A 26,555-nucleotide genomic window follows, 5' to 3' on the forward strand; every position below is an offset into this window, starting at 1 on the left:
GACTGTTATCCATTGGGGAGACACTTGGATGAACCCACACCACTCTAGATTCAGATCAGGTGCTGTAATTTGAATGTGTTTGAGATACATAAAATACAGTACTTTAAAGTGCCTAAGATTGGCTATTCAATTGAGATAATTTGGTCTGAGAAAGGATCATTGAACGATAGATACAGGAAAAAGGATATATAATAAGAACGGAAAGCAAGTCTCGGTTTTTATACCAAATACATTTGAATACCAAAGTGGACTCAGTGAAGGGTTTGTAAAGGAGTGTGGTGTCAGGAAAATAACCTCACACTCAACGTCAACAAAACAAAAGAGATGATTGTGGATTTCAGGAAACAGCAGAGGGAGCATCCCCCTATCCACATCGATGGGACAGTAGTGGAGAGGGTAGTAAGTTTTAAGTTCCTCGGCGTACACATCACGGACAAACTGAATTGGTCCACCCACACAGACAGTGTCGTGAAGAAGGCGCAGCAGCGCCTCTTCAACCTCAGGAGGCTGAAGAAATTCGGCTTGTCACCAAAAAGCACTAACAAACTTCTATAGATGCACAATCGAGAGCATCCTGTCGGGCTGTATCACCGCCTGGTACGGTAACTGCTCCGCCCACAACCGTAAGGCTGTCCAGAGGGTAGTGAGGTCTGCACAACGCATCACAGGGAGCAAACTACCTGCCCTCCAGGACACCTACACCACCCGATGTCACAGGAAAGCCATAAAGATCATCAAGGACGACAACAACCACCCGAGCCACTGCCTGTTCACCCCACTATCATCCAGAAGGCGAGGTCAGTACAGGTGCATCAAAGCAGGGACCGAGAGACTGAAAAACAGCTTCTATCTCAAGGCCATCAGACTGTTAAACAGCCACCACTAACATTGAGTGGCTGCTGCCAACACACTGACTCAACTCCAGCCACTTTAATAATGGGAATTGATGGAAATTGATGTAAAATATATCACTAGCCACTTTAAACAATGCTACTTAATATAATGTTTACATACCCTACATTACTCATCTCATATGTATATACTGTACTCTATATCATCTACTGCATCTTTATGTAATACATGTATCACTAGCCACTTTAAACTATGCCACTTTGTTTACATACCCTACATTACTCATCTCATATGTATATACTGTACTCGATACCATCTACTGCATCTTGCCTATGCCGTTCTGTACCATCACTCATTCATATATCTTTATGTATATATTGTTTATCCCTTTACACTTGTGTGTATAAGGTAGTAGTTTTGAAATTGTTAGGTTAGATTACTCGTTGGTTATTACTGCATTGTCGGAACTAGAAGCACAAGCATTTCGCTACACTCGCAGTAACATCTGCAAACCATGTGTATGTGACAAATACATTTGATTTGATTCGATTTTTGCAAACTCACACTCTCGCTCTCGCACACTTTTTCACTCACACACCTTGCAGACATTTTTATTTATGATTGGAATTTAATTATCTCCTAACCTTAAAATACCTTAAATATGGAATTGGCAGTAGGTGGAACAGCGCCACTGTCCATCCCACCGCCTTTGTTATTAGTTTTAGTTTTTTTAATAAGCGGAGGCGAGGAGCGTCGTGCAACTTGGTAAAAAAAATGCAGTACATACTGTATTCTGCTTTTCTATCGCGTGTAATGATGTCCGAGTTAATTGTTTGCAGTAACTTCTTTGTTGTAATATCTCACACGGATCTGGAAGTGTCACCATTAAGGATTCCAGCCTTAAATAAAATGTGAATCCAGACCATTGTAAGGGCAGGTATACACTGAGACTACAACACATCAGGAACACCTTACAAATATTGAGTTGCACCCCCTTTTGCCATCAGAACAGACTCAATTTGTCAGGGCATGGACTAGAAGGTGTCGATAGAAATCCACAGGTATGCTGGCCCATGTTAACTCCAATATTTTCCACAGTTGTGTCAAGTTGGCTGTGTTTCCTTAAAGTGGTGGACCATTCTTGATACACGCGGGAAACTGTTGAGCGTGAAAAAGCAGCAGCATTGCAGTTCTTGACACAATCAAAATGGTGCGACTGGCACATACTACCATACCCCATTTAAAGGCACTTAAACCTTTTGTCTTGCCCATTCAGCCCCTGAACGGCACACATATACAATCCATGTCTCAATTGTCTCAATTGTCTCAAATATTTTTTTACCTGTCTCCTCCTCTTCATCTACACTGATTGAAGTGGATTTAATAGGTGATATCAATAAAGGAACATACTGTACTTTCACCTGGGTTCACCTGGTCAGTCTGTGTCATGGAAAGAGCAGGTGTTCCTTATGTTTTGTACACTCAGTATTGCAGGCATGTTGTTCATGATGTTATACTGAATGCTACCATTTAACATTTGGCACAAAATATGCTACTATGCATGTTGTGTATTAGCTAACTCGTGTATGGCTCTATTCAATCTGTAAAGCTAAAGCAATACATATTCCGCGATATACATTTTAAGGTATTTTCCAATTGTGTTTACGAATGCAACGTTTACCGTGAATGCAGTCTCCGCTAAAGCGGGAACATTATTTAAAATTTCAATCACGTTGTAAAACTGAACATCCGTGATAAGATTTGAATAGAGCCTTTAGTGTGAATTACTTCATGTAAAGTTTAACACTGTTCATGGACACAAAACATGCTCTCAAAATCAAAGCCATTTTGCTCATGTCTAGTTCTTTTCCATATGATTTCCAATGCAAAAGGTCAGATGGCATGGCTGTAAAAGCTTTATAGGTAATTTTTGGTCATTCCAGCACAGTCTTTGGCTATGTCCCAAATTACACCCTAGTCCCTATATAGCGCACTACTTTGACAAGGGCCCATAAGGCTCTGGTCAAAATTAGTGCACTATAACCCTGGTCAAACTGTGTGCACAATAAAGGGTGCCATTTGGGAGATAGCAATGTCTTTAAGGGCTGCTGTCTGCAGCATTGGGGGCATGATGAAGCATCTTGCCCCGGGTTTAAGTGATAAAAGTGGAAGTGCTGGGCCATAAAACCACTTTTTCTGAGTAGGTAATCATAACCATTAATCATACAGGCACACTTCTCTTTCCCATTGGCCACAAATAATAGGTCATGGCTAAAGACAGTACCTCAGACATCGGCCATGACTACTGGTCCCTCCCCCCACTCAAGGCTGCTTTAGATTTTTATTCATAGTAAAGATTATGTGAAATTACTACCTGAGAAGCTGTGCAGCTTGCTGAAAATAAAATGGCTAGTAATGATAAATCACCACATTTCAAAATGGATGAAAGCAATAGGGCCAATTAGATGCTGTCTTGTTGAACTACAACAGACAACCCAGACAATCCTAGAAAAATATTATATTACCATTAATGAGACAATCCTGACCTCCCAACTCAGACATGCAAAGCCAAAAATGTTTGATATGTATTATGCCAATTCAGGCTCTTTAAAGTTATCTTCATTCCTTTGGTTGCCCTCTCAATTTTGGTGTTCACACAAATGTATCTAATCCCTGGCCAGCTTTTTGGGACTGACTCAACGCAGAACTGAATATGACAAAATGAGGTCACACAGATAGCTGCTGCCACTGCTGCTACTGCTGCTGCTGCTTATGCTCAGGGACAGACTGGAACCAGAAATCGGCCTGGGTACTTCTAACACACAGGCTTTTTTTTCGATGTGCAAAACCCACAATTTTAAACAAACCCACTGGGGTGAAGATGGATAAGCCCATCTGGCATTTGCCTGAACTGCCCTATTGCTAGTCCATTTCTGCTGCTTTTACTGCTTGGTAAACTGCACTGTGCTTGTTGTGGGTATCATAATGTTGTTGGCAACTGGCTGCTGCCCTGCATAGTGTCTGATTGTTATCAGGGTGATAGATAGCTGACAAAAGATACTGTAAAACTACCACCCGACCTTTGATTGAATGGCTAGATGCTTCCAGGGGCTTATGGGGTGGTGTGCCCTGGCACTTGTCTCATGATGTTTGTTTTGTTACAATGCATCTGACAGTAATATACTGTAGAAATATTCTGTTTTATAGATGAAATGTAATGTATCTATATCTGACGTGTGAAAAGGTTATCAAGGCCTCTTGCTGTGATCAAGACCTAGTGTAATTAGCATAGATTGAAAATATCACAGGTCTTCTTGATAAAACTAAAACTGCCATATAAAATTGAAATCTTTGAATGAATCTTTCATGATGTCGGGAGAAGAAAAGCTTAAAAAGTGATGACATGCCATGCTAGTGATGATACATTTGTCTGATGGCATCATCCCCACACCCCCAGTGGTGCACTGGAACCAAAAATCTGCCCTGGCATTTCTAACACACCAACGGACCATTTTTTTTGCTTGAGGCCACCATTATTACACAGGCTAACAATTGACCAGCGCATCTGACATTTTCCAGAAATGCCAGATGGCCAGTCTGTGCCTGCTTACCACCCACCCAACTTCCTCCTTTCATAATTGAGGTAATTGAGGTAGCCTGTGTCATAGAAACATAATCGTTTTCTAGTGATTGTACATTACATTCAAAGTTTTGGTGTCACTTAGAAATGTCCTTGTTTTCCATGAAAACATACATGAAATGAGTGCAAAATGAATAGGAAATATAGCGAGGTTATAAATAATGATTTTTTATTCAAATAATAATTGTGTCCTTTAAACTTTGCTTTCGTCAAAAGAATCCTCAATTTGCAGCAATTACAGCCTTGCAGACCTTTGGCATTATAGTTGTTAATTTTTTGAGGTAATCTGAAGAGATTTCACCCCATGCTTCCTGAAGCACCTCCCATAAATTGGATTGGCTTGATGGGCACTTCTTACATACCATACGGTCAAGCAGTTCCCACAACAGCTCAATAGGGTTGAGATCCGATGACTGTGCTGGCCACTCTATTATAGACAGAATACCAACTGACTGCTTCTTCCCTAAATAGTTCTAGCATAGGTTGGAGCTGTGCTTTGGTTCGTTGTCCTTTTGTAGGAGGAAATTGGCTCCAAATAAGCGCCGTCCACAGGGTATGGCATGGAGTTGCAAAATGGAATGATAGCCTTCCTTCTTCAAGATCCCTTTTATCCTCTACAAATGTCCCACTTTACCACCATCAAAGCACCCCCAGACCGTCACATTGCCTCCACCATGCTTGACAGATGGCATCAAGCTCTCCTCCAGCATCTTTTCATTTTTTCTGCGTATCATGAATATTCTTCTTTGTGATCCGAACACCTCACACTTAGATTTGTCTGTCCATAACACTTTTTCCAATCTTCCTCTGTCTGTGTTCTTTTGCCCATTTTAATATTTTATTTTTATTGGCCAGTCTGAGATATGGCTTTTTCTTTGCAACTCTGCCTAGAAGGCCAGCATCCCAGAGTCGCCTCTTCACTGTTGACGTTGAGAATTTTTTTGCGGGTGCTATTTAATGAAGCTGCCAGTTGAGAACTTGTGAGGCGTCTGTTTCTCAAACTAGACACTCTAATGTATTTGTCCTCTTGCTCAGTTGTGCACCGGGCCTCCCACTCCTCTTTCTATTCTGGTTAGAGACAGTTTGCGCTGTTCTCTGAAGGGAGTAGTATACAGCGTTGTACAAGATCTTCAGTTTCTTGGCAATTTCTCGCATGGAATAGCCTTTATTTCTCAGAACAAGAACAGACGGATGAGTTTCAGAAGAAAGTTATTTGTTTCTGTCCATTTTGAGCCTGTAATCGAACCCACCAATGCTGATGCTCCAGATACTCAACTAGTCTAAAGAAGGCCAGTTTTATTGCTTATTTAAACAGTACAACAGTTATCAGTTGTGCTAGCATAATTGCAAAAGGGTTTTCTAATGATCAATTAGCATTTAAAAACTCTAAACATGGATTAGCTAACACAACGTGCCATTGGAACACAGGAGTCATGGTTGCTGATATTGGGCCTCTGTACGCCTATGTAGATATTCCATTAAAAAAATCTGCTGTTTCCAACTACAATAGTCATTTACAACATTAACAATGTTGACACTTTCTGATCATTTTGATGTTATTTTAAATGGACAAAACAATTGCTTTTCTTTAAAAAACAAGACATTTCTAAGTGACTCCAAACTTTTGAACTGTAGTTTATATGAAGTGTAATTCAGCCTTACAACTTCTTTTCAGAAATTGTGTGAAATCCAAATGGAAATAGAGCTGAAAACCGTTTATGTTACACTGGACATAAATATCAATGCAACATTCAAAAATGACAATGATTTTACTGAGTTACAGTTCACATAATGAAATCAATGAATTTAAATGAATTCATCTGTTGGTCACAGAAATAAAGAAAGTAGGGCCGTGGATCAGAAAATCTGTCAGTATCTAGTCTGACCAGTGCAATACATCTCCTCAGATAGAGTTGATCAGGCTGTTGATTGTGGCCTCTGGAATGTTGTCCCACACGCTGTCTTACACATCAATCCTGACCATCCCAAACATGCTCAATAGGTGACATGTCTGCTGAGTATGCAGGCAACGGTATAACTTTTTCAGCTTCCAAGAATTGTCTAGGCAGCGCATTCAGAAAGTATTCAGACCCCTTCACCTTTTCCACATTTTGTTACGTTACAGTCTTATTCTAAAATGGATTCATAAGCACATTTTTTTCTTCATAAGTCAACACACAATACCCCATAATGACGAAGTGAAAACAGGTTTTTCAAAATAAGTATGCAAATAAGTATTCAGACCCTTTGCTATGAGACTCAAAATTGAGCTCAGGTGCATCCTGTTGCCATTGATCACCCATGAGATGTTTCTACAACTTGGAGTCCACCTGTGGTAAATTCAATTGATTGGACTTGATTTGGAAAGGCACACACCTGTCTATATAAGGACCCACAGATTACACTGCATGTCAGAGCAAAAACCAAGCCATGAGGTCGAACAATTGTCCATAGAGCTCCAAGTCAGGATTGTGTTGAGGCACAGATCTGGGGAAGGGTACCAAACGATTTCTGCAGCATTGAAGTGTCAGGAGGAACGACGACGATACGAGGGGACACGGCTAGCATGGAAGCCCAAGAGGCAGCTCCAATTTTTTTGAGGGGGCACACAGGGAGATTGGCTGAGTCAGGTTGGAGACTCCTCGTGCTTACCGTGGGGAGCATGTGACTGGTCAGACACCGTGTTACGCAGTGATGCTCACGGTGTATCCAGTTCACATTCATAGCCTGGTGCGCTCTATTCCAGCTCCTCGTACTGGCCGGGCTAGAATGGGCATCCAGCCAGGACGGATGGTGCCGGCTCAGCGCTCCTGGTCTCCAGTACACCACCTTGGACCAGGATATCCTGTGCTGGCTCTGCGCACTGTGTCTCCGGTGCGTCTGCACAGCCCAGTGAGTCCTGCATTTGCCGGGTGAAAATAAACATCCAGCCCGGTGCCAGCCTACGCTCCAGAATCAGTGTGCCCCACGTCCATCCTGTGTCTCCGCACACACCCTGAGGTGCGTGTCATCAGCCCGGTGCCACCTATATCAGTCCCACGCATCAGGTCTCCAGTACGCCTCCACAGTCCAGTCAGTCCTGTGCCTCCTCTCCGCATTCACCCTGAGGTGGTTGTGTCTTCAGCCCGGTGCCACCTGTATCGGTCCCACGCATCAGGTCTCCAGTGTGCCTCCACAGTCCCAGTACGTCCTGTGCCTCCTCTCCGCACTCGCTCTGAGGTGCGTGTCATCAGCCCGGTACCACCAGTACCGGTCCCACGCACCAGGCCTCCAGTGCAACTCCACAGTCCAGAGTTTCCGGCGACTGTTCCCAGTCCAGAGCTTCCGGCGACAGTTCCCAGTCCAGAGCTTCCGGCGACAGTTCCCAGTCCAGAGCTTCCGGCGACAGTTCCCAGTCCAGAGCTTCCGGCGACAGTTCCCAGTCCAGAGCTTCTGGCAACGTTTCACAGTCCGGAACCTCCAACGACGGGCCACAGTCCGGAACCTCCGCCAATGGTCCACAGTCCGGGGTCTCCAGCGACGGTCCCCAGTCCGGGGTCTCCAGCGACTGTCCCCAGTTCGGGGTCTCCAGCGACGGTCCCCAGTCCGGGGTCTCCAGTGACGGTCCCCAGTCCAGAGCCTCCGGCGATGATCCACGGCCCGGTTCTACAAAGGCGGAGGGATCAGCGTAAAGAGGGGGGGCTGCATCCAGAACCAGAGGGTAGATGCCCACCCGCACCCTCCCCTATAGGTTCAGGTTTGCAGCCGGGAGTCCGCACCTTTGTGGGGGGAGGAGGGGTTGGTACTGTCACGCCCTGACCTGAGATATCTCTGTTTTCTTTATATTTTGGTTAGGTCAGGGTGTGACTAGGGTGGGTAGGATAGTTTTTTTAGTCTAGGGTTTTAGTATTGTCTAGGGTTTTTGCATGTCTAGGGTTTTGTAGGTCTAGGGGTTTTTGTAATTCTATGTTGGCCTGATATTGTTCCCAATCAGAGACAGCTGTTTATCGTTGTCTCTGATTGGGGATCATATATAGGTAGCCATTTCCCTTTGGTGTTTGTGGGATCTTGTTCTATGTTTTGTTGCCTGTCTGCACTATTCATATATCTTCACATTTCATTTGTGCTTGTTTGTTTTTCTGAGTTTCAGTTTTATTAAGAACATGTGTAACTCTACTCACGCTGCGCCTTGGTCTCATCTACATAATGAACGTGACATGAAGTTCCCCAAGAACACAATGGCCTCCATCATTCTTAAATGGAAGACGTTAGGAACCACCAAGACTCTTCCTAGAGTTGGCCACACGGCCAAACTGAGCAATCGGGGGAAAAGGGCCTTGGTCAGAGAGTTGGTCACTCTGACAAAGCTCCAGAGTTCCTCTGTGGAGATAGGAGAATGACAACCATCTCTGCAGCACTCCACCAATCAGGCCTTTATGGTAGAGTGGCCAGACGGAAGCCACTCCTCAGTAAAAGGCGCATGACATTCCCTTTGGAGTTTGCCAAAAGGCACTTAAAGACTCAGACCATGTGAAACAAGATTATCTGGTCTGATGAAACCAAGATTGAACTCCTTGGCCTGAATTCCTGAATTCCAAGCGTCGCATCTGGAGGAATCCTAGCACAGTCCCTACAGTGAAGCATGGTGGTGGCAGCATCATGCTGTGGGGATGTTTTTCAGCGGTAGGGAGACTAGTCAAGATTGAGGGAAAGATGACCAGAGCAAGTACAGAGAGAGCCTTGATGAAAACCTGCTCCAGAGTGCTCAGGACCTCAGACTGGGGTGAAGGTTTACCTTCCAACAGGACAACAACCCTAAGCACACAGCCAAGACAAGGCAAGAGTGGCTTCGGGATAAGTTTCTGAATGTCCTTGAAGCGCCCCACCTAGAGCCCGGACTTGAAACCAATCGAAGATTTCTGGAGAGACCTGAAAATAGCTGTGCTGCGATGCTCCCAATCCAACCTGACAGAGCTTGAGAGGGTCTGCAGAAAATAATGAGAGAAACTCCCCAAATATAGGCGTGCCAAGAAGACTCAAGGATGTAATCGCTGTCAAAGGTGCTTCAACAAAGTACTGAGTAAAGTGTCTGAATGCTTATGTAAATGTTATATTTACATTTTAAATGTTTTATACATTTGCAAAAAAATCTAAAAACCTGTTTTTGCTTTGTCATTATGGGGTACTGTGTGTAGATTGATGAGGGGAAAAAAAACAATTTAATACATTTTAGAATAAGGCTGTAACCTAACAAAATGTTGAAAAATTCAAGGGGTCTGAATACTTTCCGAAAGCACTGTAGATCCTTGTGACATGGGGCCTAGCAAACTACCATGCTGAAACATGAGATTATGGTGGCGGATGAATGGCACGACAATGGGTCTCAAGATCTCGTCACGGTATCTCTGTGCATTCAAATTGCCTCCACTGGTGGAAATACAGTGCCACCATAGGATGATTTTTAAATTACACCCTAAAATCCATTTAAAAACCTTCATAACAGCTCTGCAGCCAGCTGGTGCCAAAATCCCCCACCCCCCTAAAGGGATCGTTCATGCAGAACATCCCTGAGCTAGAACCTCGCTGACTCCATGGCGTATCTTTCTGTAAAATCTGTATGAGAATCATCGCACTAATGGTTTACAGTGACAATAAAAAGTATTAACTGTGAAGAAGAGAGAGAGAGAGAGATACTCCTTAATATCAAATTCCTTTCTAAATAAGTTATTTTGCTATTAGTGATTGGTAATATCGTGATACCATTAGGTCCTAGTCATAGATTAGTATGGACTGATTGAAAGGAAAGAAGGTATGGTGGTAGGCAGGGGTCACTGCATTTGGATTTGTCCCCTGGGCCTAGTGATCAAGGTTAACACACCCCAAGCATTGAATCTGTGAAGATCAATGAAGGCCAAAGCTAGCCAATATACCAGCATTGTCATTCACACACATATTGAAAATAAATATTGAACAATAAGCTGGTGAAGACCACAGAAAAATGACACATTGATACCTCACATATAAAAATGGACAGCTTAGAATATAATTTTTAACATGTACTCTGACATTTACAAACATCCAAGTAAAACATCCCACTGTAATTGGAATGTAGAGCATTCACACAATGTCTCCTTATTGCCTTCCAATAGCAAGTAGCAGCTGTGTAATATAACACACCTGCTGGAGGCATTTTTAATCAACAGTTGTGATTCATAATGCTGCTTGTACCATACTGGTAAAAACCCTGTTACAGTGAATTATACAGATGCAAAGCCCCTTCTTTCCATAACACCATCATCAGTGCAATACAAATGATAATGGTCAATATGACGGCAATGTTTGACATCATGTGTTACTTATGACATTCCAAATACTTTTACTCAATTATTCAAATATGCCAAGTATTTCCATTAGACATATATTTGGATATGACTGTGGGTAGTGATTTTATTTAGACATCCATGTATCTTTTACTTATAAAATAAATCATTATTCCAGTAAGACTATTTTTTTTAAAGAATTGTCAAATCTAGACAGTATCACAGTGAGAACCTAGTCTTTGAAATCCAGCTGTGTTGACAATGCTGTCTCAGTGCACCTAGCACTTCATTGGGTAACACATCAGGGGACTGTCTAGCTGACATATTACGGCTCTGTTTCTAGAAAAAAAGTATACAGTATACAGCCACACACACAAATACACACTCGAGAACACACCGTTTCTAGAAAAAAAGTATCCCTCTCTCTTCCGCATATTAAGTCTGCTACCATCCAAAACAGGGCATTTCCAGGGTCACTGACACTCTTAACAGTGAGTGAAAAACAAAATAGCAGAACACATTTACTCAATTAGCCTCCGCATAATCAGTCAGGTATGAGTGTGTACCCAGTGTTGAGAGTGTAGCCTATAATAAAATAATATCTGGTAATTTGTCAATTAAATCTCCAACATACAGTATACAGGGACACACACTCAGTATACAGCAAAATACACACTCAAGAACATACAGTATAAATGTTTACAGTATGTGGTCTCAGTTCTGCCTATTCACAGAGCTATGATATAGGGGTTATTCGCAGAGGAGGTAAAGGCTATATCTCTAACTAGCAGAAGTGGCACTGACCTGTGTCCTTTGAGCACCACCAAGAAACAAGAGAGGGAATACACATTATGTTAGGTTTGCCTTCTCCCTCTGCGAGTAGATGAAGCAAGAGTCAGGGAGGGGAAAGGGGGGTGGGGAGTACGTGTGAGTGTGTGTGTGTGTGTTTGTGTGTTTGTGTGTTTGTGTGTGTGTGTGTGTGTATGTGTGTGTGTGTGTGTGTGTGTGTGGGGGGGGGGGTATGACTTTAAAGCAGACCAGGCATAGCAGCACAATATCTAATCTTACAATAATGCTTCAGGGTGGAGACCAAGCCCATACAACAAAAGTCTTTTTTTTTCCACCAAAAGAAACTTCCATTACGACTTGGAAATTGCAATCACCTTTTTTCTTCCCCTTTCTTTTCCAGCACACATTCTCTCATTTCTGAACTGGCTCGAAAATACACATACTGTACATACAATATCAAACCAGCCAGACTTTTACATGATTCAAACAGTAAAATAATGATTACATTTCCAACACAATCCAAAGCTCATCAAGCACATTTACTCTTACCTTTGTACTTTAAGTTGAGACTCCGGAGCTCTGGCTTGATGAATTATTACCACAGGAAGGCTGTGCTGGAACAGGAGTGTAACCTACAACAGCATCAGTAGCTGCAGCGTACGGCATTAGCAGCAGCAGTAGGAATAAGAAGAAGGCAAAGAGGATAACAGGAGTAGGAGGAAGGCGTGAACGCTGAATTATGGATGTAGAGAGAGGGAATCCTGTCCTGTCCACTCTCACTCCCCAGATCGCATGGTGTGAATCAGCTCTTGCATGAATCAAACGGCTCAGTCAACTCAGGTCCTTGCACTGAGAGATGAGAGGAACAGAGGGAGCTCAGCCAGCAGCTGGATGGGGAAGGAGGAGGGAGGGAGGTTAAGGAAGAACAGATCAGTAGAAAAGAAGAGAGGAGCAGTGGAGAGTACGTGGACAAATTTCTCCTCAGCCAAACACTCATCTCCTTGCATCACACTCCTCCTCTGCTTGCTGCCTTTCTCTATCACTTGCTCTCTCTTTCTCTCTCTCTCTCTCTCTCTCTTTGTCAATCTGTGTTTTTTCTCCTGGTGCCTTGTTTACTCACTTCCCGTTCAGAGTACACATACTCATTCCTAGACTGTATAATCAATCTAGACTGACGGGAGATAATAATCCTCTTCTTTTTTTAACCAGACAATCATTAGCAAGAATGCGGTACTGTAGCCTGTATCCCGGGCAACGCTTCACTAGTAATGCAAACAATAGTGGTTTTTACCTGCTGTATGATTTAGAATTTAGGCAAATGAAGAAGAAAAAATTGCAGAAGAATGATTACTCACTTCCATATTAATTCTGGAGGAGAAAGTGGCAATATCTAAATTACAGGAAATGTATGGACACAGCAAGTATCACACAGATCGACAGATGATAAAATGTATGTTAACAGTTTGTCACAAAAGATTAGCCTCAGTGTGACAAATTAAATTGTCTATAAATTGCAGTATTATTAAAGTAGCTATTTTGTCATGATTAAATAAAATCCCCTCACAGCAAAATAGTTCCAGTTTTCAGAATGAACTGTGTGTGTTACTCCTGTCTGAACAGACATGAACAAAATCATTCAACATACTACTCTAGAGAGCATCATTTAGCCACAGAAGATCAATAACTTCTAAAATAGCTTTGGAATACGTTTTATCACAAGCACTTAGAGTGGGGAAGGCCACAATTTGGGCAGCATGTATTCCACATATAAAACAGTATGTTGCATTGTGGCCATAGACATACACTGAGTGTAAGAAATATTTGGAACACCTTCTTAATATTGAGCTGCACCGCCTTTTGCCGTCAGAACAGTCTAAATGTGTCAGATCATGGACTCAAGGTGTCAAGGTGACTCAAGGTGGTGTCGCAAGTGTTGCACAGGGATGCGGTGCCAGGTTGACTCCAATGTTTCCCACAGTTGTGTCAAGTTGGCTGGATGTCCTTTGGGTGGTGGACTATTCTTGATACACACATGAAAATGTTGCGCATGAAAAACCCAGCAACGGTGCAGTTCTTGACATATTCAAACGAGTACGCCTCGTACCTACTACCATACCCCGTTCATAGGCACTTCATGGGGAATTTCACCCTGGGGGAATCTGGACTTGTTTTCATCATGTCAGAGGCATTTCTAGGACAGTAAGATGTTTCACACATAGTTGCCCAGGAGGAAGGCAGGTCTGAGCTTCGTGAGCTGAATTATACACCCTATGACAGCTTCCGGTGTATTGGGGAGGGGGGGGGACTAGATTTAAATATAAATGGCTCTATGTTATACTGACCGCACTATGCATTTTTGCGGATGTAGATATGCTTGTCCTTGTTCGATAGAGCCTTTGGTTGTCTTTCAGTGATGTTCCTATTGGCGGATTCACTGCTAAATATATGAGCAGGAAAAAAAAGTCTGTCTCAGGAAGACTACTTGTGTTGTGTTGGTGCATCCTGTTTCCACTGATCATCCTTCAGAGGTTTCTACAAGTTTATTGGAGTCCACCTGTCGTAAATTAAATTGATTGGACATGATTTGAAAAAGCACAACCCTGTCTATATAAAGGTCCCACAGTTGACAGTCCATGTCAGAGCAAAAACCAAGGCATGAGGACAAAGGAATTGTCTGTAGAGCTCTGAGATAGGATTGTGTCAAGGAACAGATCTGGGGAAGGGTACCAAAAACTTTCTGTTTCATTGAAGGTCCCCAATAACTTATTGGCCTCCATCATTCTTAAATGGAAGAAGTTTGTAACCACTTCCTAGAGCTGGCCGCCTGGTTAAACTGAGCAATCGGGGGAGAAAGACCTTAGTCAGGGAGGTCACCAAGAACCCGATTTGTCACTCTGACAGAACTCCGGAGTTCCTCTGTGGAGATGGGAGAACCTTCCAGAAGGACAACCATCTCTACAGCACTCCACCCATCAGGCCTTTATGGTAAAATGGCCAGACAGAATCCACTCCTCAGTAAAAGGTACATGGTAGCCCACTCAGAGTTCATTTGTAATGCATTTGAACACATTTCTCAAAACCTGTTTTTGCTTTGTAATGTGACGATCCTCCCACTAGGTCTGTCAAATTCTTTCTCTTTGCTTTTGTTTTCCTTATTAGGACGTCGGAGGTCGGAGCCGGGAGGGTCGTCAGAGAAATGGGTCACAACTGGGCCCGGGTTTGTCCCAAGATAAATATACAGTGCCTTGCAAAAGTATTCATCCCCTTCGGCATTTTTCCTATTTTCACCTTTATTTAACCAGGTAGGCTAGTTGAGAAGTTCTCGTTTACAACTGCGACCTGGCCAAGATAAAGCAAAGCAGTGCGACACAAACAAAAACGCAGAGTTACACATGGAATAAACAAACATACAGTCAATACCACAATAGAGGAAAGAAAGTATATATACAGTGTGTGCAAATGAGGTAAGGCAATAAATAGGCCGTAGTGGCAAAATAATTACACTTTAGTAAATAAACACTGGAGTGATAGATGTGCAGAAGATGAATGTGCAAGTACAAATACCTAGGTGTCTGGCTAGACTGTAAACTCTCCTTCCAGACTCACATTAAACATCTCCAATTCAAAATTAAATCTAGAATAGGCTTCCTATTTCGCAAAAAAGCCTCCTTCAGTCACGCCGCCAAACATACACTCATAAAACTGACTATCCTACCGATACTCGACTTCGGCGATGTCATTTACAAAATAGCCTCCAACACTCTACTCAGCAAATTGGATGTGGTCTATCACAGTGCCATCCGTTTTGTCACCGAAGCCCCATATACCACCCACCACTGCGACCTGTATGCTCTCGTCGGCTGGCCCTCGCCACATATTCGTCGCCAGACCCACTGGCTCCAGGTCATCTGTAAGTCTTTGCTAGGTAAAGCTCCACCTTACCTCAGCTCAATGGCCACAATAACAACACCCACCCATAGCACACGCTCCAGCAGGTATATCTCAATGTCATCCCCAAAGCCAACACCTAATTTGGCTGCCTTACCTTCCAGTTCTCTGCTGCCAATGACTGGAACGAATTGCAAAAATCACTGAAGCTGGAGACTGATATTTCCCTCACAAACTTTAAACATCAGCTATCTGAGCAGCTAACCGATCGCTGCAGCTGTACTTAGCCCATCTGTAAATAGCCCATCCAATCTACCTACCTCATCCCCATATTGTTTTTATTTACTTTTCTGCTCTTCTGCACACCAATATTTCTACTTGCACATCATCATCTGCACATCTATCACTCCAGTGTTTAATTTGCTAAATTGCTATTACTTCGCTACTATGGCCTATTTATTGCCTTTCCTCCTCACGCCATTTGCACACACTCTATAGACTTTCTTTTTTTTCTATTAGGTTATTGACTGTTCCATGTGTAACTGTGTTGTTGTTTGTGTCACACTGCTTTGCTTTATCTTGGGCCAGATTGTAAATGAGAACTTGTTCTCAACTAGCCTACCTGGTTAAATAAAGGTGAAATAAAAAAAATGTTAAAAAAATTTGTGGCCGATTTGTTTTATTTGCTTCGGCATCTTTCAACACTCCTCATTATCACATCCATACACGTAACCACTCACTTACACTACTGATTACTGACTACACACCGTTCTTTATTTGTATATAGGTTACCTCAGTAAATAAACATATTTTTGTTATTCCTTATCTCCACGTTGTCTCCCTTTTTGTTATGGACTTCGAGCCAGTTCGTGACAGTCATTATGGGGTATTGTGTATAGATTGATGAGGGGAATTTTTTTTTTAATCCATTTTAGAATAAGGCTGTAACGTAACAAAATGTGAAAAAAGTCAAGGGGTCTGAATACTTACCGAATACACTGTACAGTGCCTTGCGAAAGTATTCGGCCCCCTTGAACTTTGCGACCTTTTGCCACATTTCAGGCTTCAAACATAAAGATATAAAACTGTATTTTTGTGAAGAATCAACAACAAGTGGGACACAATCATGAAGTGGAACGACATTTATTGGATATTTCAAACTTTTTTAACAAATCAAAAACTGAAAAATTGGGCGTGCAAAATTATTCAGCCCCTTTACTTTCAGTGCAGCAAACTCTCTCCAGAAGTTCAGTGAGGATCTCTGAATGATCCAATGATGATAAATACAATCCACCTGTGTGTAATCAAGTCTCCGTATAAATGCACCTGCACTGTGATAGTCTCAGAGGTCCGTTAAAAGCGCAGAGAGCATCATGAAGAACAAGGAACACACCAGGCAGGTCCGAGATACTGCTGTGAAGAAGTTTAAAGCCGGATTTGGATACAAAAAGATTTCCCAAGCTTTAAACATCCCAAGGAGCACTGTGCAAGGGATAATATTGAAATGGAAGGAGTATCAGACCACTGCAAATCTACCAAGACCTGGCCGTCCCTCTAAACTTTCAGCTCATACAAGGAGAAGACTGATCAGAGATGCAGCCAAGAGGCCCATGATCACTCTGGATGAACTGCAGAGATCTACAGCTGAGGTGGGAGACTCTGTCCATAGGACAACAATCAGTAATTTGTCTGGATACAAAGAAAATATCCAATGCTATTGCAATCATCTTGAAATAAGGCTATGTACCCTGGAACTTACAGAAAAATTGCATATTGTGCTTAAAATAACTAATCCTGACTAAGATAAATGTACTTTTACTACTACTAGAAATTAGATTGGCTTGGTTAACTTCATAAGGTATAGGGGGCAGCATTTTCACTTTTGGATAAATGGCGTGCCCAATTTCAACTTCCCGCTACTCATGCCAAGAATATAAGATATGCATATTATTAGTAGGTTTGGATAGAAAACACTCTGAAGTTTCTAAAACTGTTTGAATCATGTCTGTGAGTATAACGGAACTTATGTAGCAGGCAAAACGCAGAGGACTAACCGTTCAGATTTCTTTTTTGGAGGTCTCTGTCTGTTCCGTATTATCTCATTAGGAAACTATTTCTGAGGAACTTGTTTTCAGTTCCTACCGCTTCCACTGGAGGTCACCAGTCTTTGGAATTTGGTTGAGGTTATTCCTTTGTGCAATGAAGAAGTCTGGCCATCTAGGAACTGTGTAACACTGTTGAGACTTGAAAAGTAGCTTGGTTTGTTGTCTTCCTGTATTGAACACAGATAGACCCGTCTTCAATTTGATCGATTATTAACGTTTAAAAATACCTAAAGTTTAAATGTTTTGGCAAAGTTTACAGGCAACTTTTGAAATATTTTGTAGTGACGTTGCGCATTTTGGAAGCTGTTTTTTTCTGAATCAAACGTGCCCAATAAATTTACATTTTGGATATATATGGACGGAATTAATCGAACAAAAGGACAAATTGTGATGTTTATGGGACATATTGGATTGCCAACAAAAGAAGCTCGTCAAAGGTAAGGCATGTTTTATATTTTATTTCTGCGTTTTGTGTAGCGCCTGCAGGGTTGAAATATGCTACCCTCTGTTTACTGCTGTGCTATCATCAGATAATAGCTTCTTATGCTTTCGCCGAAAAGCCTTTTTAAAATCGGACATGTCGGCTGGATTCACAACGAGTGTAGCTTTAATTTGCTATCTTACATGTGTGATTTAAAAAAAGTTTAGATTTTTATATAATTTTATTTGAATTTGCCGCAATGCATTTTCCCTGGCTTTTGGCCAAGTGGGACGGCAAGCGTCCCCTATACCATAAGAAGTTAAAGAAAGAATGAATCTAATTTCTTTTCATTCTTTATTGAGGACTCCGTACATCCAGAGGCTGCATATTGGCAAAACAAAGGTTGCAACAACAACAACAACAAAGCCCATTGGTGGTCAAGGTGAAAATTAAAAGACCTTTGACAAGATAACAAACGTAACAGTGCTTTAAACCTTCTTATAATAAACAACACATGCCTTGCCTACTTATTAAAGGTTATCGGATCGGTTCTCAGATCAGCCGATACACACAGTTCTGTTATCGGGACTGGAAATAAAAAAAATTGTATCGTGCAACCCTAGTCAGTAATTAAACATAGCCTATTTATACGAAGAAGTCATGTCCCGGTCGTGAATGGCGTCAGAGAGGACTTCTGTCTGCAGCACAGAGAGGAGTGTCGCAATACACTTAGGATATGTGAAGTGAAAGGCGTAATAACACGCCATGAGATACGTCACGCTGGCATAGATGTCCTCTTTTGGGAAGGTCACCACAGGCATGGTTCCAATGGCCAGTATGCAGTTGGTTTCGCAGACAATCACGACAGGGCTGAAGAGTGGTCTTGTCTGAAGAAAGGTGTTGGGGTCTTCTGAAACTGACAGAAACACAAAGAGAAAAACAAATATGACAACAAAAAAACTATTCACATTCTTTGTATGTTATGGTCAAGTAATGTGAAAATTCTAATACATGCACACAATTCTTACCTCAAGGATGTGAAGCATAGCCTCACTTGCATGTCCTAACTTCTTGGGGGGAGCCATAGGTGATGGGAACATGTCTGGTAAAGCCTTCATCATGGCGATTGAGTGTTTCACTGTCGGGGATAGGCGTCCTGCTAGCGGAACACCTGCCGACGACTTCCGGTGAAATTGAAGGGTGCACAATGCAAATAAATAATCGTAAAATCAAACATTCATGAAAATAAAAGTATCTTATAGCATTTTAAAGCTTAAATTCTTGTTAATCTAACTGCTTTGACTGATTGTCTGAGGACAGTGCCCCTCATCGACATATTTTTCAACCAGCATAGGCTTCATAGGCAGAACTGAAAAAGCATGTGCGAGTAAGGAGGCCTACAAACCTGACTCAGTTACACCTGTTGTCAGGAGAAATGTGTCAAAATTCCAATTTATTGAGAACCCAATTTATTGAGGGAAGCTTATGGAAGGCTTCCCAAAATGTTTGACCCAAGTTAAACAATTGAAAGGCAATGCTACCAAATACTAAATGAGTGTATGTAAACTTCTGTCCCACTGGGAATGTGATGAAAGAAGTAAAAGCTGAAATAGATAATTATATTATTATTCTGACATTTCACAATCTTAAAATAAAGTGGGGATCCTATCTGACAGGACATTTTTACAAAGATTAAATGTCAGCAATTGTGAAAAACTGAGTTTAAATGTATTTGGCTAAGGTGCATGTCCCTGTATCTGCCCTGAATGCCTCTGTTGATCCCGCAGCTATTATATGCAGTAATCATGTGCCTATGAACCACAGTCATACTGTTATTCCTGAGGCTGTTTGCCCTAGTAGGAAGTTCAGTGTGCAATAACATGAATAACATGAGCATTTCTACTTCTGCTAAGCTTCCCAGTAAAGCAATGAAAACAATCAAGCATCAAAGAAAAGTGCTAAAAATAGCCCACGTTAATTGAAAAAAAGGGGCGGATCATTAAGAGTCTGATGACCTTGAGATAGAATATGTTTTTAAGTCTCTCGGTCTCAGCTTTGATGCACCTGTACTGACCTCGCCTTCTGGATGATAACAGGGTGAACAAGCAGGGGCTCGGGTGGTTGTTGTCCTTGATTAACGTTTTGGCTTTCCTGTGACATCGGCTGCTGTAGGTGTCCTGGATGGCAGGTAGTTTGCCCCTCGGTGATGCGTTGTGCAGACCGCACCACCCTCTGGAGAGCTTCGCTGTTGTGGGCAGTGCAGTTGCCGTACCAGGCGTTGATACAGCCCAACAGGATGCTCTCAATTGTGCATCTGTAAAAGTTTGTGAGGGTTTTAGCCTCCTGAGTGGGTGGACCATTTCGGTTTATCAGTGATGTGTACGCAGAGGAACTTGAAGCTTTCCACCTGTGGTCCCATCAATGTGGATAGGGGGGTGCTCCCTATGCTGTTCCCTGAAGTCCACGATCATATCCTTAGTTTTGTTGACGTTGAGTGATTTTCCTGGCACCACACTCCCACTGCCCTCACCTCCTCCCTGTAGGCTGTCTCATCGTTGTTAATAATCAACCCCATTACTGTTGTGTCGTCTGCAAACTTGATGATTCAATTGGAGGTGTGCTTGTCCACTCAGTCATGGGTGAACAGGGAGTACAGGAGGTGGCTGAGCAGGCACCCTTTTGTGGCCCCAGTGTTGAGGATCACCGAAGAGGAGGTGTTGTTAACCACCTGTGGGCGACCCGTCAGGAAACCCAGAACCCAGTTGCACAGGGCGGGATTCAGACCCAGGGCCTCGAGCTTGATGATGAGCTTGGAGTTGAATGCTGAGCTATAGTCAATGAACAGCATTCTTACATAGGTATTCCTCTTGTCCAGATGGGACAGGACACTGTGCAGTTTGATGGCAATTGCATTGTCTGTGGATCTATTGGGGCAGTAAGCAAATTGAAGTGGGTCTAGGGTGGCACGTAAGGTGGAGATGATATGATCCTTGACTAATCTCTCAAAGCACTTCATGATGACAGGAGGTTAGTGCTATTGGCGATAGTCATTTAGTTCAATTACCTTTTCTTTCTTAGGTACAGGGACAATGGTGGCCATCTTGAAGCATGTGGGGACAACAGACTGGGATAGGAAGAGATTGAATACTTTTGTGAACACACCAGCCAGCTGGTCTGCACATGCTCTGTGGACGCGGCTAAGGATACCATCTTGGCCAGCAGCATTGCGAGGGTTAACACGCTCCTCACAGCGAGCGAAGAAGGTGTTTAGCCTGTCTGGAAGCAAGAGTTGGTCGCTGATTTTCCATTTGTAATTCGTGATTGTCTGTGGATCCTGCCACTGTCTGATCCATTGAACTGGGACTCAACTTTGTCCCTATCCCAATGTTTAGCCTGCTTGATTGCTTTGCAGAGGGAATAACTACAATGTTTGAATCCTTCTGTATTCCCAGTCTTCTTTCGCTGGTTAAATGCGGTGGTTCGTGCAATCAGTTTTGCATGAATGCTCCCATCTTTCCACAGTTTCTGGTTGAGGTAAGTTTTAATAGTCATAGAGGGTACAACATCTCCTATACACTTCCTGATAAACTCATTCACCATATTGGTATATGTGTTGATATTATTTTCTGAAGCTACTCTGAACATATCCCAGTCCGCGTAATGAAAACAATCTTGAAGCGTGGATTCCAATTGGTCAGACCAGCATTGAATCGTCCTCACCACGGCTGCTTCCTGTTTGAGTTTCTGCCTATAGGAGGGGAGGAGCAAGATGGAATCGTCATCCGATTTCCATGGAGGGCGGGGGAGAGCCTTATATGTATTCTGAAAGGTAGTATAGCAATGGTCGATGGATTTAGCAGCGCAAGTACAACAATCAATATGTTGATAGAATTTTGGGAGTCTTTCCCTCAAATTTGCTTTGTTAAAATCCCCAGCTACAATAAATGCAGCCTCAGGATGTGTGGTTTCCAGTTTGCATAAAGTTCAGTGAAGTTCTTTGAGGGCTGTCATGGTATTCGAGGGGGGATATAGACCGCTGTGGCTATTATTGACTAAAATTCTCTCTGGAGTTAGTACAGGCGGCATTTGATTTTGAGATATTCTAGGTCGGGTGAACAGAAGTACTTGAGTTCCTGTATGTTATCACAGTTACACCAAAAGTTGTTAATCATAAAAAATACACCTCCACCCTTCTGCTTCCTGGAGAGATGTGTATTCCTGTCGGTGCGATGTACTGAGAACCCAACTGGCTTTACAGAGTCAGACAGTATATCTCAAGAGAGTCATGTTTCCGTGAAGCAAAGTATGTTGCAATCCCTGGTGTCTCTCTGAAAAGCACTCTCACCTTGAGCTCATCAATTTTATTATCCAGAGATTGTCATTAGCGAGTGAAATGCTCGGGAGATCTGGGTTGTGTGCACGCTTCCTAAGTCAGACCAGAAGACCACCTCGAGTATGTCTTCTCCGCCGGTGTTGTTTTGGGTCAGCCTCTGGAATAAGTTAAATTGCTCTGGGGAGAGCAAACAAAGGATCCTCAGGGAAGTCAGAATCATGGTAATGGTCATGGTAATGCTGGAAGTTCTGGTGAGTACCTCCGCTCTAATATCCAAAAGTTCTTCCTGGCTGTATGTAATGACACAAAACAATTAAATAAACAAACAAAATACTGTTTTTCTTAAGAGCTGCAATGCGAAAATGTAATTCTAAGTAAGATGAAATATCTTAAATCAAGATATTAAATCAAATATATACTCGTTTTTTGTCTAACAAGATATTTCTTCTTACCAGGCAGTTTTCTGTTAGAGCATTTCACTTTTTTTCAAGCTTTATTGTCCTTAATTATCTTAATAAGATAATATAACTTGTTACTGAGATTTTTTTTATTGGTTCTGAGTAACTTAATGCTTAAAACTAGAATTACCAGAATTATAAAGCTGTTTGATCAACACTGACTGTCACGATCGTCGTATGGAATGGACCAAGGTGGAGCGTGGTGGGCGTACATTTTTCTTTATTTTTCAAATGTCGCCAAAAAAAACAATACAAAAAACGAACGTGAAGCTCCATAAGGTTATACATGCTCAAACGAAGACAACTACCCACAACTACCAAAAGGAAAAAAAGGCTGCCTAAGTATGATTCCCAATCAGAGACAACGATAAACAGCTGTCCCTGATTGAGAACCATACCCGGCCAAAACATAGAAACAAACAACATATCATGCCAACCCCAAATCACACCCTGACCTAACCAAATAGAGAAATAAAACGGCTCTCTAAGGTCAGGGCGTGACACACTGACAAGTATTAAACAGATTTGTCAAAGTCAGAATTTCTTATTTCAAGCGTCTTATCTGTTTAATCTCTTCACATATTATGAACAGATAATTCCCAAATGGAATTCACTGTTTTATTGTCAGTACATATAGTACAGAAAACTTTTCATATCTGGCGGAACACACAGAGTAATTTGAACTGTTGTACAATTCTATTACATCCCCAAGATGGTATTATACAAACGTATTTACATAAGTTTGGATCTTTTTACAATTTGTGTAATAAGAGGTAAAATCTACCAGTTTTTCAGCATCCATTTTAACTCAGTGGCCTGTGCAAGGTGTGGGACCTCAAAGTGCATAGTTTGAAATGGTTCATATTCCAAACAATAAAGCCTAGACTCAACGATAAATATGTTTTTGACCGGTCCAAATTCTGGCATTTTACCATTCAGCACTTTAGCAAAGATCATGGACATCTGATTTATATATTTAGTATTGACACACAGCTGCTTCTCCTCTGGAGATAGAAGGGTCCGACCGAGCTGCATGGGTTCAGGTTCAAAACATGCCTGGGGTTGGGATACAGTCGGAGGAGAATAACAAGGCACTGAAGCAGATGTTAAGGTTTTTGCAACCTTAACTACCTTCTCTCTCCGCCGCTCCCGGAGACGGTTGTCAATGCGGATTGTGAGAGAAATTAGTTCATCAAGATCATCAGGCTCCTCCTGTAATGGTTTTCTTCTGGGGAAAGAGAGGCGGACCAAAATGCAGCGTGGTTAGTTTTGTGCATCTTTAATAAAGATGAAAGGACAACAATCTACAAAACAAGAAACGTGAAAAAAACAAAACAGTCCTATCTGGTGCCACAAACACAAAGACAGGAACAATCACCCACAAAACCCAATACAAAACAGGCTACCTAAATATGGTTCCCAATCAGAGACAATGACTAACACCTGCCTCTGATTGAGAACCATATCAGGCCAAACATAGAAATAGACAAACCAGACACACAACATAGAATGCCCACCCAGCTCACGTCCTGACCAACACTAAAACAAGGAAAACACACACCAACGATGGTCAGAACGTGACAGTACCCCCCCCCAAGGTGAGGACTCCGAACGCACAACCTAAACCTATAGGGGAGGGTCTGGGTGGGCATCTGTCCGCGGTGGCGGCTCTGGCGCTGGACGTGGACCCCACTCCATAATTGTCTTAGTCCACCTCCTTAACGTCCCTTATGTAGGTATTCTGTCACGTTTGTTGACGGAAGAATTAGACCAAGGTGCAGCATGGTAGGCGTACATTTTGAATGTATTAAATGAACACCAAAAAAACAAGTAAGAAAGAAACGACACAAAGTTTTGTAGCGCTAACACAGCAACTAAACAAGATCCCATAATCTAAGGTGGGAAAAAGGGCTACCTAAGTATGATCCCCAATCAGAGAGAAGGTTAGACAGCTGCCTCTGATTGGGAACCATACCCGGCCAACAAAGAAATAGAAAAACTAGAATGCCCACCCAAATCACACCCCGACCTAACCAAATAGAGAAATAAAAAGGCTCTCTAAGGTCAGGGCGTGGCCTTGCGAAGCGACCTTTCGAATGGTGCTCTCAATTTTGGTGTCCAGATCAGCAATAGTAGCCTTAAAATCCTCAGCTATAGCAACACATAGTTCTCCCAGAGCCCGGGTAAGTTCTGTAAGTGTAATTTTGTTACCTGTGCCTTCCGCCATGTGTTTCTCGTTGTTTGGGGAGAAGGCCTCAGATGTGGATTTATTGTCCTCTGGTCGCTTTTTACTCAGCATTTTCACATCGAAAGTTACAATATTGTATTAGAAAGAGACATTTGTTGTAAAAAGTGCCATAAAGTAGGTTATGTTAGATTGTTTCGCAAAAAGGTTGCAGGAGCCTCTCTCACACACAGCTGTTCACTACAACATGCTAGCTCCGCCTCCAGGACTGGGACATTTATCTATACATGTATCACTCCGCTTTACAGGTGTTCTAATAACCGTTAATTACATTAACGATCGTTATCCATCTTAGATGATTGTAACAAACTTCGCATCGCAAAGTTGAACATATTTCCACAAATAACATTTGAGTTTATTTATGAATGGTCGTCAGGAGAGGACAGAAATTGTGTAGACCTACAGAAAGTAGCAAGCTAGTGTGCAGGAAAATGTTTGTGTTGCTTGGCAACAGTCCAGTCCCAGTCCAATTGTGGAACTATTTGGGTTTGCGGAGCCAAATAAATGATTAAATGAACAAACAAATCATAATCTGTTGTCGCTTATTACTGTTAACTAATAATTGGTGCTTGTACAACTGTTGTATAAAAGCAATATCACACTTGAGGTCTTGCTGTTGAGTATTATATTATAATATTATATTGAATATTATTATCTTCAGCACTCGGCCTGCGGCCTCGTACCTATGACCAAATCACAATCAGCACTCCCTGTGTGACATACGTTCATCACGTTAGCTAGCTACATTAGGGAGGCCTATGAATTACAAAAAATAAGGTGTCAAAGACGGTCCAAATCTCTGAGTCATCTAACACCACCATGAATGAAGATGGGATGGATTGACACATATCCGGGCATGGATCATATATCAACCGCAGTATTAAAAGGTCATATTAATTTGTTTATACCCGTCTACCTTTCTGCTTAGCAAGCTAATGTTAGCTAACGTTAATTTGGATTGGGAAGTTGGCAAACCAAGTTAGTGTGCTAATTTTAACTAGGTAACGTTGACTGTTAGCAGTTAATAACTACATGAACGGCCATTTGTTGCTTTATGACAAATCAAGAAACTGAAGTAGCTATTGGTACCGACAGTAACATTAGCTAGCTAGTTAGCTAGGTATAGCAACCAAGTTTATTTATTAGGCATGTGGGGAAACCTTAGTAAGCTACTGTAGCTAGCTAGCTAACTTAAATTCAAGAGTTTAGTAGTAGGAACAATTGTTCTAAAATAGTTAGCTAGCTAGCTACATAACATAAATATACAGTTGATGAAATAGACAGGTGGGAAACCTGTCTCCTCAGGGCTCTCAACCTCTGGCATTCCAAACCTTCACCTTCTGAAGTTGGCAGTAACCACAGAATGCACATTATACATGCGTACTGTACACACAAGTTTACTCCAAATACTTTTTCCATATACTAGCTAGCTAACAATTGCTAGCTACTTAGCTAATGTTAGCCCAATTAAAACACTGCAGTGTTATTGAAAGGTTACTGGGTATGGCTACAGATGATCCTTTCC

The 26,555-nt window shown here is 42.1% G+C and overlaps 1 long non-coding RNA gene across 1 annotated transcript in view; it reads right to left on the minus strand.

Annotated features, from left to right (window-relative positions):
* The window catches only part of LOC135563880 (uncharacterized), a 79,496-nt gene extending 66,901 nt beyond the window's left edge, over positions 1–12,595 (minus strand). Inside the window, exon 1 of the long non-coding RNA XR_010460621.1 lies at positions 12,130–12,595. This is a non-coding gene — a long non-coding RNA (uncharacterized LOC135563880). The remainder of the gene's footprint in view (positions 1–12,129) is intronic.
* Between the last annotated feature and the right edge of the window lie 13,960 nt (positions 12,596–26,555).

This window comes from Oncorhynchus nerka, linkage group LG22 (genome assembly GCF_034236695.1).
Source record: "Oncorhynchus nerka isolate Pitt River linkage group LG22, Oner_Uvic_2.0, whole genome shotgun sequence".
Lineage (NCBI taxonomy): Eukaryota > Metazoa > Chordata > Actinopteri > Salmoniformes > Salmonidae > Oncorhynchus > Oncorhynchus nerka.